Raw genomic sequence first — 12,058 nt, 5'->3', positions numbered from 1 at the left:
CAGAATGGACATGCTTCAGTCGAGTTGGGACTTCTTCTTAATGAACCTGTCTAAGTTTGTCTTTGAGTGGTGCTCGGAGTTGAATATCTGTTTCTGTTATTCCATACCTTAAACCATCCTTATCGATCTCCAGCAACCAAGGAGGAATCGTTTTGAGACTTGTGAAGTAGATTAACGAACGTTTACAGATTCTTTCAGCTGGCAATCTAAAGAGGTGAGCATAGAAATATATCCTTTTCCAGATTACGCTTGATATCTTTTCGGTGTAGGGGTATATTTCTAAGTTCCTCCGAAGTCTGTAAACACCATCTTGCAGCAGGTGTAACGGTTCATATCCCGTTACAAGGTGATATCTGTATTATTATTATTATTATTATTATTATTATTATTATTATTATTATTATTATTTTATCTGTGAGATTACTATTATTGTGTTATAATTATTATTCAGTTCGATTCTGCAATGATTGTCGCTTGCGTGATTGTTGTTAAATGTATGCATATATACGTGTGTGTAGATTAACACTAAATACATGTACAGTAAAGAGTTGCTGTATGTCAGATGTGGATATGAGATTGCTACATTGTGCAATACTGCTGGAGTAAATGCAGAGTCATCGCTACGTCATAGCTACGTCATCGTGAGCATTTAGCGATACGCTCACGGTCTTGGAGTTACCTAGGGAGCCCCGGACGATTTCGCCATAGTGTGTAATATTTGTCGCGAGGTGGGAGTAGATAATACTTATTTCTGGAGATTACGTAGGTGCGTCAACCTAACGTCTATATAAGGTGGCTACATATTGTAGCGTCAGTCATTATTCTACTGGAAGGAGAGGCCACAGTTGGCCATTAAGTGAACGAGATGGAGTGGCCTCAGTCAGTCAACGGGAGTCATTAGTTAAACGGAAGGTGAAGAAAGAAGAAGTGGATGGTGAACAGTGATGGAGTCATAGAAGGATACACTTGCAAAGAAGTCATACCATACAGACTTACAAAGAAGTCATATGATATGGAGAAGCAGCAGTCACATGGATACATCACCAAATTAGGCGTGACACATCTACAGTAAACACCAGATCTAAGGAATACGTCTTAATTACACTCAAAGTGTTGAAGGTACAGTCAAGGATATACTTTGAGGGATATATTTCGTATAAATTGTTAAATGTCCGGTCAAGAAGAATTCAAATTCATGCCTAGTTTCTTTCAGTTTCAATGTCATAAGTTCATATTCTCATCTGTTTTATCGCAACACGACTTACTATTTTATATACAATTTCAAGAATATATTTTATTCTATCAAATTAACCTTTCGTTTCATTTATACAGTAAAATTTCTTAACCTCAAATTTAATGGGGAAACCGAACGCCAATCTCCTTTTCCCGGAACTTATATGGTATGTTGTCAAAAGTAAGCTTATTACCCCACACCCTAGAGATAGTCAAGGTTCTCATTCTATTATTGCTGCACTGAGTGGTAGCTGGCGCCTATCAAATAACGAATGTGTAAGTAAGCAGGTAAGAAGTAAGTGTGATTACAAGGTTCGACGATTATGTATTTTATTTAATGAATATTAATTTTTATATTTTTCAATTTAAATGCAGTTTTATATGTTTCAAAAGATAGTCAGCGAGTTAGGAACTTCTTACAGGGTACCAAGAATTTTTTGATTAGAAGTTGTGTCCCAAACGAAATTATTACTATTATCTATGAGCGATGATAACAATTTACCACAAATGAATTGATTCAAACCACATAAAATCTCTGATCAGAAAGAAATGCGTGTATCGGTGCCTTCTATTGGTACACCAATAAAACTTAGATCTCAAAATATGTGTGGACCCAGTGTTAGGTACTTCGGATGGCTTTGTATTCCAGAGAGCAAGTCACGGTTGAAATCAGAATGGGCCTACCTGCACTTTAACAAGGAACACTACTACTGGGACCTTGAAGTGGTACATTGCTCGTGACATGTTCGGTGCTGGAGTAGCCTTAGGTACAGGGGTAAGGAAATGAAATTCAAAGATCTCCGTGAAGCAATTATCTGTTAAAAACATCTCGGTTAGTTAGTCAAGGACGTTACAGAGTTTAGTTCGAATGGCTTTGTATTCTCCACAGAGAGCAGAAGGTAGAAAGAGTACCAGACACCACTTTCTTTCTAGCAAGAAATCAACGGTGTATCTGGGCGCGGCATCCATGGTCCTCGAGGGAAGTTGTTGAATTCATTGTTCGCTTATCCCTGGCTGAAAGGAGATCATTGAGGTTAAAATGTCATTTCTTAGCTCCTACTCAACGGACTGAGATAAAACCAAGCGTATAGAAATTCTGGATTCTATACTTAAATATTTAAAAGTTGGATTGGCAGGTTTTGCGTTTATTCAGTTCAAACAGGATGATGTACAGACACAAAAATGTCAAAAGGAATGAATACCGTCTCCCCGTCGTATATGCTACCAACCTTCTGAAAATCGTGGCAAAAAGAACGCATGCATGGACATACACCATATTTTTGACGTTCAATGTGTTTCATTCCGTTTGACGTTCAATGTGTTTCATTCCGTTCATGCACAGTATTGTTCGAGAGTCACACGGGAATGCATAGTAACTTCGGTTTCATAACTTCGGAACTATACATGATAAATAACTAGTCAATATACGGTTAGGCACGTAAAGGATGAAAATATTCTTTGCAATTAGCTTCAATAATCGGTGACGTCATGACGAGTGGTAGGTGTGTCCGCCGTTTAGTACTGTAATTAAGATTGTCACGACACAGTAAAGTGAGTAGCTTTCTAATTCGCGACCCCGCGGTGCTAGTGTGTTATAAGTGGCATAATTACATTTGTCTCGTAGAACAACCTGTTAATGCTCACCATAGCATGCATAAAGTACTGACTAGAGTAGATGAAATGTTGAAAATTGAGCTAAATTTGCAAAATACCGTAAACTCATTCAGGCGAAATTTGGGGAATAGAGTAATCGCAAGAAGTCTTCTGCAGAACGTGCTAGAGATAACGGTGACACAACAAAATGGAAGCGGTACGTATTGTCTACAGTAGTACTTCCACCGCGCCTGTGGATCCTGTAGACTGAGATCGCACCTCTCGTAGAACACCTCTGATTACCAGTAGCTCATGGAAGAGGCGCGTCGGGGCGTTGAATATGATGGGATTTCGCGTGCTGCCACAAAGCAGTTAGGCATTGTGTTTATAGGCAATGCGTTTGATTTCGGTTGTGAAGTGTACAACCGACTGTAGCACGGAAAATTTGCAGCGAGTTTCCCTTCGAAGATTCAACTAGGTTCGTCGTATTTAACTGCTGCTTCACTTATTCATGAAAGGGATGGTGCCTCTATTTTTCAGATCAAATGGGTTCTGGCACCAACCAAAGTCCGACCTCCTCTTACCATTGTTGTTACATCTAATTGGAACCAGTTAATTTCTGTCAGAAAGACTCGTTCTAGTTTGCGGCCGTGCTTCGACAAAGACAATCTTTATTGTATTAGTAAGTTATCTCACATTCATAAATGAACCTCCTAGCTCCACTAACGAGAAACATTTTACAGTATGCAGAAAACGCCAGAAAAATCTCAATGGGAATGAAGGCTGTGTCGTCAGCCCCTGTTGATATGTGATCTTTATCCTATTTGACTCAAAGAGGCCAAGGAGAGAAGTTTCATTATTCCAAATAGCCTCCTTAGATTATCGACAACCGAACGAGTGCCTGCGCGGTTTGGGTCACGTAGCTGTTGGCTTGTATTCGAGAGCCAGCGGGTTTGAACCCAATTGTCGACAGCCCTGAAGATGGCTTTCCGTGTTTTCCCATTCACAACTGGCGAATGCAGGGACTGAGCCTCAATTAAGGCCACGGTTGCTTCTTCCCACTCCTAGCCCTTCCCTGTCCTATCGTTACTTTAAGACCAATCTGTGTCGGTGCGACGTAAAACAAGTTGTAAAAAGAAAAAAATTGACGCTGCATTTATTTTTCTCAGTTTCAATACTGACGACTGCAGACTTAGTCATTTAGAAGGCAAATTACTTTTACATGAATATTTTATAACCGGTACATTGAATTTTCTCCCCAATTGGATTATTGTTGGAGTGTTGGCTTCTGGGTTTAAACTGGAAGTACAGAGCTCGATAGCTGCAGTCGCTTAAGTGCGGCCAGTATCCAGTATTTGGGAGATAGAGGGTTCGAACCCCACTGTCGGCAGCCCTGAAGATAGTTTTCCGTTGTTTCCCATTTTCACACCAGGCAAATGCTGGGGCTGTACCTTAATTAAGGCCACGGCCGCTTCCTTCCCAATCCTAGCCCTTCCCTGTCCCATCGTAGCCACAAGACCTATCCGTGTCGGTGCGACGTAAAGCAAGTAGCAAAAAAAAAAAAAAAAAAAAAAAAAAAGAAATAACTGGAAGCGGTATTTAGATTTTCAATGGGAAGATACGAGGTGTATGCCTAAGTATTTTCAGGTTACAATAAGAGATGGCGCCAGCGAATAGTATTCAGCGTATGAATTTGACACATACACAAGTTGAGTATGCCAAACACCAGCGTCTGTGTTGTATCTTTCAGTGATCATGTCGACGTTTGTGCCTGAAGAAGAACATTTGCGGCACGCATTGCTTTTCTTATTTAATCAAAGGAGAAAGGCTGTGGAAAGTCATCGTTTTCTGATAGAAACATACGGTGAACATGCTACACTGATTCGAACATGTGAGACATGTTTCCTACAAATCGCTTCGACAAGAAGACCGTGCTTTGTGTCTGCTGGAACCAGAGCGGTATTGTGTAATGAACTCTTAAAGCCCGGTGGAACTGTTAATGCACGACACTATCGCCAACAAATGATTACTTTAAATCACGCATTGACGCATTCCATGTTTTCCTATTTTCACACCAAGCGAATGCTGGGTCTGAGCCTCAATTAAGGCGCTGGTCGTCTGTTCCCCTTCCTAGCCCTTTCCTACTCCATCGTCGCCATAATACCTATATGTGTCGGTGTGACGTAAGGCAAGTTATAAATATTAATAATAATAATAATAATAATAATAATAATAATAATAATAATAATAATAATAATATATTTTATGTCCACTAAGTTTATGATATTCGGGACGCCGATTTGATGGAATTTTGTCCTGACACTGGAGTGGGATATTAGAGTAAATACCACCGCCAACCTGCCATCTTGTGATCAGCAGGCCAGCGCTCTGCCATCTGAGCCACTCAGCCCAGCATTCAATTCAATACTGGTTTCTCTGCCGTCTATGAGAATAAAATGGAACGTTAAAATTCAGACACAGGGAGTCTAAGTAGTGTCCAAACAAAATATCTGCAGATGGTAGCTGTGGTTAAACGATTATTAATAAATCAATTGACAGTTTTGGTTTCCATGTGTCCATTTGCTAACTATGTGCATGCACTAAAATATTTTCGTGATCATTTATTCGTAATTAGCCCCTCTCCTCCCCTTAGACCTCAAATATTAAGGTCATGCACGAGACACAGAGTTTAATCATTGGTTTCTCACTTTCCTTATCTCTCTTTCCCCACCATCCCGTGGTTGAGTACACTATTTTCTCAGCTAACCTATTGTCTTATATTCGCTCCACATCCGAAGCTTATTCACATACACGGCTTCATCAAACGTACTTGTTCGTAACTTAGTCTTTGTAACTTCATTACGAATACCCTCCCAGCATTGCTTCCGCCGTTTCGCACCCGACCAGCTGCAAAGCTTACTTCATCTGCCGTTCACCTTCTCTTCTAAGAGTTTTGGTATTGAATTCCGGTTCAGACAGCTGGTATTTAAGGGGACTTACGTGTGAGACGAACATATAAGTGAATCTAATGGCACGTTAAAAAACTCTTCAGGGAAATCTTATTGGCATTGTTATGTTTCTTGGAATCTTACCGATTACTAGGTTTTTAAACAAGGATAAATAGATGAATAAGTAAATAAATTTAATACAGTAATAATAATAATAATAATAATAATAATAATAATAATAATAAATTTACTGAGCGAGTGGCTGCGTGGTTTGAGTCACGTACCAGTCAGCTTGTGTTCGGGTTATAATGGGTTCGAACCTCACTGTCGGCAGTCCTGAAGATGGTTTTCCGTGTTTTCCCATTTTCACACCACGCGAATGCTGGGGCTGAGCCTCAATTAAGGCGCTGGTCGTTTGTTCCCGTTCCTAGCCCATTCCTATTCCATCGTCGCCATAAGACCTATCTGTGTCGGTGTGACGTAAGGCAAGTTGTAAGAGGCCGATGTGGAAAAAAGAAGAATGAAGAAACGGTGGACTTCTATAAGCGAAAGTATAAGCTCTCATCCATCTCTGTAATCGGCTTGATGTTAGGTGCTCGAGGAACCATATCTACATTTTTTGTCAACTTATGCAATACATTTGGGCTGAATAAAGTTTTCTTCTGTAAAATCGCGATTACAATACTCAAGAAGTCCATTATCTTCAAGAAACATGCTTGCGGATCTCAAATAAATGTTTGACGTGCCTCAATCGATTGCCTATACTTAACATCATACGATCGCATTATCTATTGTATCTATATCCATTATTGTTGAAACCTTCTAGTGCCCCGGGTTACGTATGTGTAACATCGGGAATTTAGTATTTTCCTGTCGCTATGAAGCATCTCTGCCGCTAATACCCATTGTGACAGATCAGTAACAATACATACCATTAAGTTTTCAATTATGCGTGGAATATTTATAGAACAATCATATAAATATCATTCTGAATGAAAATTAATTAAGTAATTAATTAATTAATAAATTTATTGATTTATTTTTATTTCTTTATTTCTTTATTTATTTATTTATTTATTTATTTATTTATTTATTTATTTATTTATTTCTTTATTTAACTGCTTTCAGATTAGAATGGACTTCAACAGACGTTAGAGTGGCAAAATTTCACCCCGCAAGAATATATTAGGTCTACATTTGAGCGCATGTAAACATCAAATGCCATGACCACTAGTGGGGTTAAACATCTTTTGAGCAGAAAGATTTGCTTAATAGGAGATAAGTCATGTTTCAAATGAACTAGACTTTAAAAGTTGTCGTTATCATTTTAATGAATGTGACGATATGTAATTTTATAAATAATTTGTTGGATTCAGATGAACGAAAATAAATTAGACCCTTACATTTAATGAGGAGGTAGACATTAAGAGTTCTGAGGTGAATGAAATTCCCTGTGCTTGTAATTCGGGGATTATCGATTCTTTGACTGGTGGATAACGTAATATTCTCTTTGACAGAGGAGGATTCATCCAAAGCTGCTTCTTGATATAAACTTTCAAGCTTCCCCTTTTTCCTCTCTTTTAAGTCTTGAAGGAGAAGTAGAGGAAGAAGCATTGGTAAGTAGTATGCAGAATTTTTAAGTCGTAATAAGATATTCGGCTACAGGGGCGTACTAGAGAGAAGAAAGTGTGGGAAGGAGGAAATCTAGCCCGCAGGCACAGATTAATAAGTTAGTGAAGGTAGGAAAATATCTATGCATGGTTGAGTATTGGATATGGAGAAGGTACGTCTCGTTCTGTAAGATATAGCGTAGCCTCATTATCGTCAAGAAGAGCGACGCAAAAACGGGAAGAATACAGAGAAAAAGAAGAAAAATGATGACGAAGTAAAACATGAGAGGCCTTCGGCAAGAAGGAGCTTGAAAACCTCAGCTGAATCGAGTTTTGAAAAAGATTAATGATGTGTATGTTATTTGAGCAAGACGAGGACAGGTCGCCATGTCTTTTTTCCAATATAGTTAATCCAATTAAATACGGCTCCTGGTGGCTTCTGGTTTCCTTTAGCCGCGGGCGGGGGTTCATGTTGGCAATATCAGGGATGAGGAGCATGGCCAATTACTTCGGCTTGCCATTTGTAGTTCCGGCAACAGGAGTTTGGGAGAATAGCTGCATATAAATTGAGATTTGAAAGGAGTCTAAGTGCCAAAGACACACTTACAAAGAAAATGAGAGAAACTAATATTAAATTTTAATATACACAAGATAATATAGTAATAATAATAATAATAATAATAATAATAATAATAATAATGCGGAAAAACTCCATGAAATAGCAGCCAAAACAGGACTTGAAATTTCTTACGAAAAGACAAAGTACAGTATACGGAAGAGACTAAATCAAGTTTCAACAGTCAACCACTAATCACCAAACATGGAAATATCGCTCAACTAGACAAATTTAAGTATCTAGGTGAAATCATTGAACCAGCAGGGTTAAATCAGAAAGCTAACAAAGAATTGCAAAACTTCAAATATTATACAAAATTACTTGGAAAAGATACAATAAAAGAGCTAACTTATATAAAAAAAGGGCAAAATTAGGACATTATAACACAGTAGTTAAAACAGAAGCTATCTGAAGCTATTATAATTGGTGTCAAATCTCGAATAGAATTGATCTAAAAACAAGAAAGAAGAATCGTCGGGAAAATCTTAGGACCAAAATGTGCAAATTGAATTTGGATGAAAAAGAAATCACATGAAATCTATAAAGTTACAGAAAAATAACAGATACAATCAGGATACAGCGATTACAATTTTATGGTCACTTATATAGAATGGATAATAAACAGGCTCACAAACAAATTTTTAAGCTTAGCCTTATCGAAGAAAACTCACAATAATTGGTTAAAAGAAATCAGTGAAGACCTAAACGAAATTGCATTAAAGAAGAAGCCATTCAAGGAATAATAAACTTCAGAACCTGAATTCACAAACGCCTTTTCTGTAAAGTCCACCGGACTAAATACAAGATGGACTGGACCACGTAGAAAGGAACACAGTGAGAGGATGAAGGGATATTAGCACTTTTCTCTCTTCCCAATAGGCCTCAGTTCAAACGCGCTCATTAGTTGGACATAACGAATCAAGAAATAATAATAATAATAATAATAATAATAATAATAATAATAATAATAATAATAATAATTCCTTCTATTGTAATTCCAACAATTTGTTGTTCCCTTTCGGCACTTAATACCTCTTTATAAGGAAAGAAAACTTCAGCCACCAGATGTGGTACTGGTTATAATGATAGAGGTTTCGTACAAAAGGGGGGGGGGGGGTGGGCGGGACGGCGCTACTGTGTCCCTTAAGGAAGAAGTAAGCAAAAATCATTAAAGTGTGTAACAGAATCAAAAAGTCGTGGGGTAGTTCAGATATCAGTGACTGGCCTCCGCAAATGTACCCAGGGACTGATTCATTTGAGTAAATTGAGTTTATTTACTGCGAACGGGCTGAATATGGACTTTTTAAAGGCTCTCCTCTCTATCCTCTCGCTACACTTACTCAATCTTCATTAGCCTACTTTTCTTTCAAAGACAATGAAAAGGGATCTAATAAAATTCACCTCGCCTGAGAGCGCTAATTATGCTTCAAAAATACTTCGGGTTTTGTGTCACTGGCTTCTCACCAGATAAGTTCCAGTCTCGTCCAATGCTCATGATATGTTAAAATGAAAAATAATATCCCAAAGTTCAGATTTAATTTAAACTCCACATCCAGTGGCAAAGATCTCAAAACCGCAAGTGACGTAAAACTACAAGCTGGATTTTGATTCAGATTTTATTTTACATATGAAGTATTCTTCTATCAGTATAATGCCTTACACCGGATGGCTCACCCGTCCCTTATTATTATTTAGTTTTATGTCCGACTCGCTGGCTGAATGGTCAGTGTACTGGCCTTCGGTTCAGAGGGTCCCGGGTTCGATTCACGGCCGGGTTGGTGATTTTAACTTTCATTGATTAATGGCCCGGGGGCTGGGTGTCTGTGCTGTCCCCAACTCGCATACCACTCATATTATCCTCCATCACAATAACACGCATTTACCTACAAATGGCATATGCCACCCACCCTCATCGGAAGGTTTGCCTTACAAGGGCTGCACCCGGCTAGAAATAGCCACCTGAAAATGGTTTTCCGTGGTTTCCCATTTTCACACCAGGCAAATGCTGGGGCTGTACCTTAATTAAGGCCACGGCCGCTTCCTTCCCACTCCTGGCCCTTCCCTGTCCCATAGTTGCCATAAGACCTATCTGTGTTGGTGCGACGTTAAGCAAAAAAAAAAAAAAATAGCCACACGAATTTATTATTTAGTTTTATGAAACCCAACCAACATCACATTTCGTCGCTGTTTGGGTATAAGTTCATTTCTCACAATATACTCTTCTTATACATTATTTTCCTTAAGCCTAGTCACGCCTCCCAGCCACATACGGATATGCAGCCCTTCAGAACAATTATGATTGTGTTCATTTTCGTATGCTAACGTGTAAAGGGAAATAAAGCAAAAGTGCATTATACTGTAGGAGTGAGTAAATAAGTCATGCAAACATACATTCCTAGAGTGCGGTATGGTAAGGTTCATTTTCCTTTACACGTACGGATAGGAAAATGAACACAACGAATGTTGTTCTGATGGACTAAATATCCATATTTTAATAGCTTCGGTTTAATTCTTCTGGCTCGTGGACTAGGTGCTTGTGTCCGTCCCAGCACTCTCCCCGTTCTAATTCACACAACACACTACACTACCAACCACCACAGAAACACGCAATAGTGATTAAATCCCTCCATACCGAGCTCGATAGCTGCAGTCGCTTAAGTGCGGCCAGTATCCAGTATTCGGGAGACAGTAGGTTCGAACCCCACTGTCGGCAGCCCTGAAAATGGTTTTCCGTGGTTTCCTATTTTCACACCAGGCAAATGCTGGGGCTGTACCTTAAGGCCACGGCCGCTTCTTTCCCACTCCTAGCCCTTCCCTGTCCTATCGTCGCCATAAGACGTATCTGTGTCGGTGCGACGTAAAGCAACTAGCAAAAAAAAAAGATCCCTCCATATAGTGTTGGCGTTAGAAAGGGCATCCGGTCGTAAAATATGGCCAAATCCATATGTACGACGCAGTTCACACCCGCGACCCCACGGGTGTGGGAAAAGCGGTATGAAAATTAAAAGTAGTATTAAATCTTCATGTGTGGCTGGGAGGTGTGACTAGGCTTAAGGAAAATAATGGATAAGAAGAGCATTAGAAGACATTACCTTTTGCGCGAACAGCGACGATTTCTCCTTAAGGTCTACATTGCTCTGCATCCTGCCCATGTGTCAGCAATGTAAACTAGCGAGGGAAAACGACTATGCACAATCCTCCGGACCATTGTACAAATATATAATTTATTGCACTCTGAAATAACTTGCACATGTCACGTGATCTGTAATGGTAAAAAGATATATGAATCCCGTAAACAGTTTAATGCCATCAAATTTTCCTTTCAATGTAGTATTAACGTTCTATAAGTTTTCAAAAATGACGAGGAACGGAAATTTAACAAATTTAACAAAGAATACTCCACTTGGCAGTTAGCAATGGTGGCTTATGTCCCTCGTAATCTGTTGGTTTTGGTGGTTGTTCTAAGGGTGAAAATAGGTAGAGTAGCCTATATTATTTCCTTTAATGTAAGGAGAAATGTGAAATGAACGGATCTTTGAAAACTACAAAATACAGAAAAAAGTGGCTTCTTAGGCCTTTAAAGCGTCATATCCTCGAGATAGGAAAAGATCGAGTATGTTTATTTAGAGGTATCGGATAGTAGAGATTACACTAGAAACAGGTAAGAAAGTGAAAGCCATGGTAACCCAGCTGTTGCGCCATGGTCGCCATGCAAGTCATACACATTGTGATCCCTTTAATGATAGCTCTTTCTATCGCTATAGCCAACGGCCGTAGCCGTGTTGAAACACCGGATCCCGTGAGATCTTCGAAGTTAAGCAACATTGGGCATGGTCAGGAGTTGGATGGGTTGCCGTGCGCAGTTGGTGGGGGGTAAGGGAATGGAGGAGCGGAAATCGAACTGGCCACCCTACCGCACGTAAACTCCGGCTCAGGAACACCTCTGTGGAGGTTCGGACCTGCCTTCGGGCAGTATAACCCTTACCTTACCTTACCTTACCTTACCTTTCTATCGCTATAGATAGCCGTGTCGCTCATAAACATTCCCGCTATTGACA

Source organism: Anabrus simplex, chromosome 5, assembly GCF_040414725.1.
Source record: "Anabrus simplex isolate iqAnaSimp1 chromosome 5, ASM4041472v1, whole genome shotgun sequence".
Taxonomy (NCBI): domain Eukaryota; kingdom Metazoa; phylum Arthropoda; class Insecta; order Orthoptera; family Tettigoniidae; genus Anabrus; species Anabrus simplex.
This window is presented reverse-complemented; position numbering follows the sequence as displayed.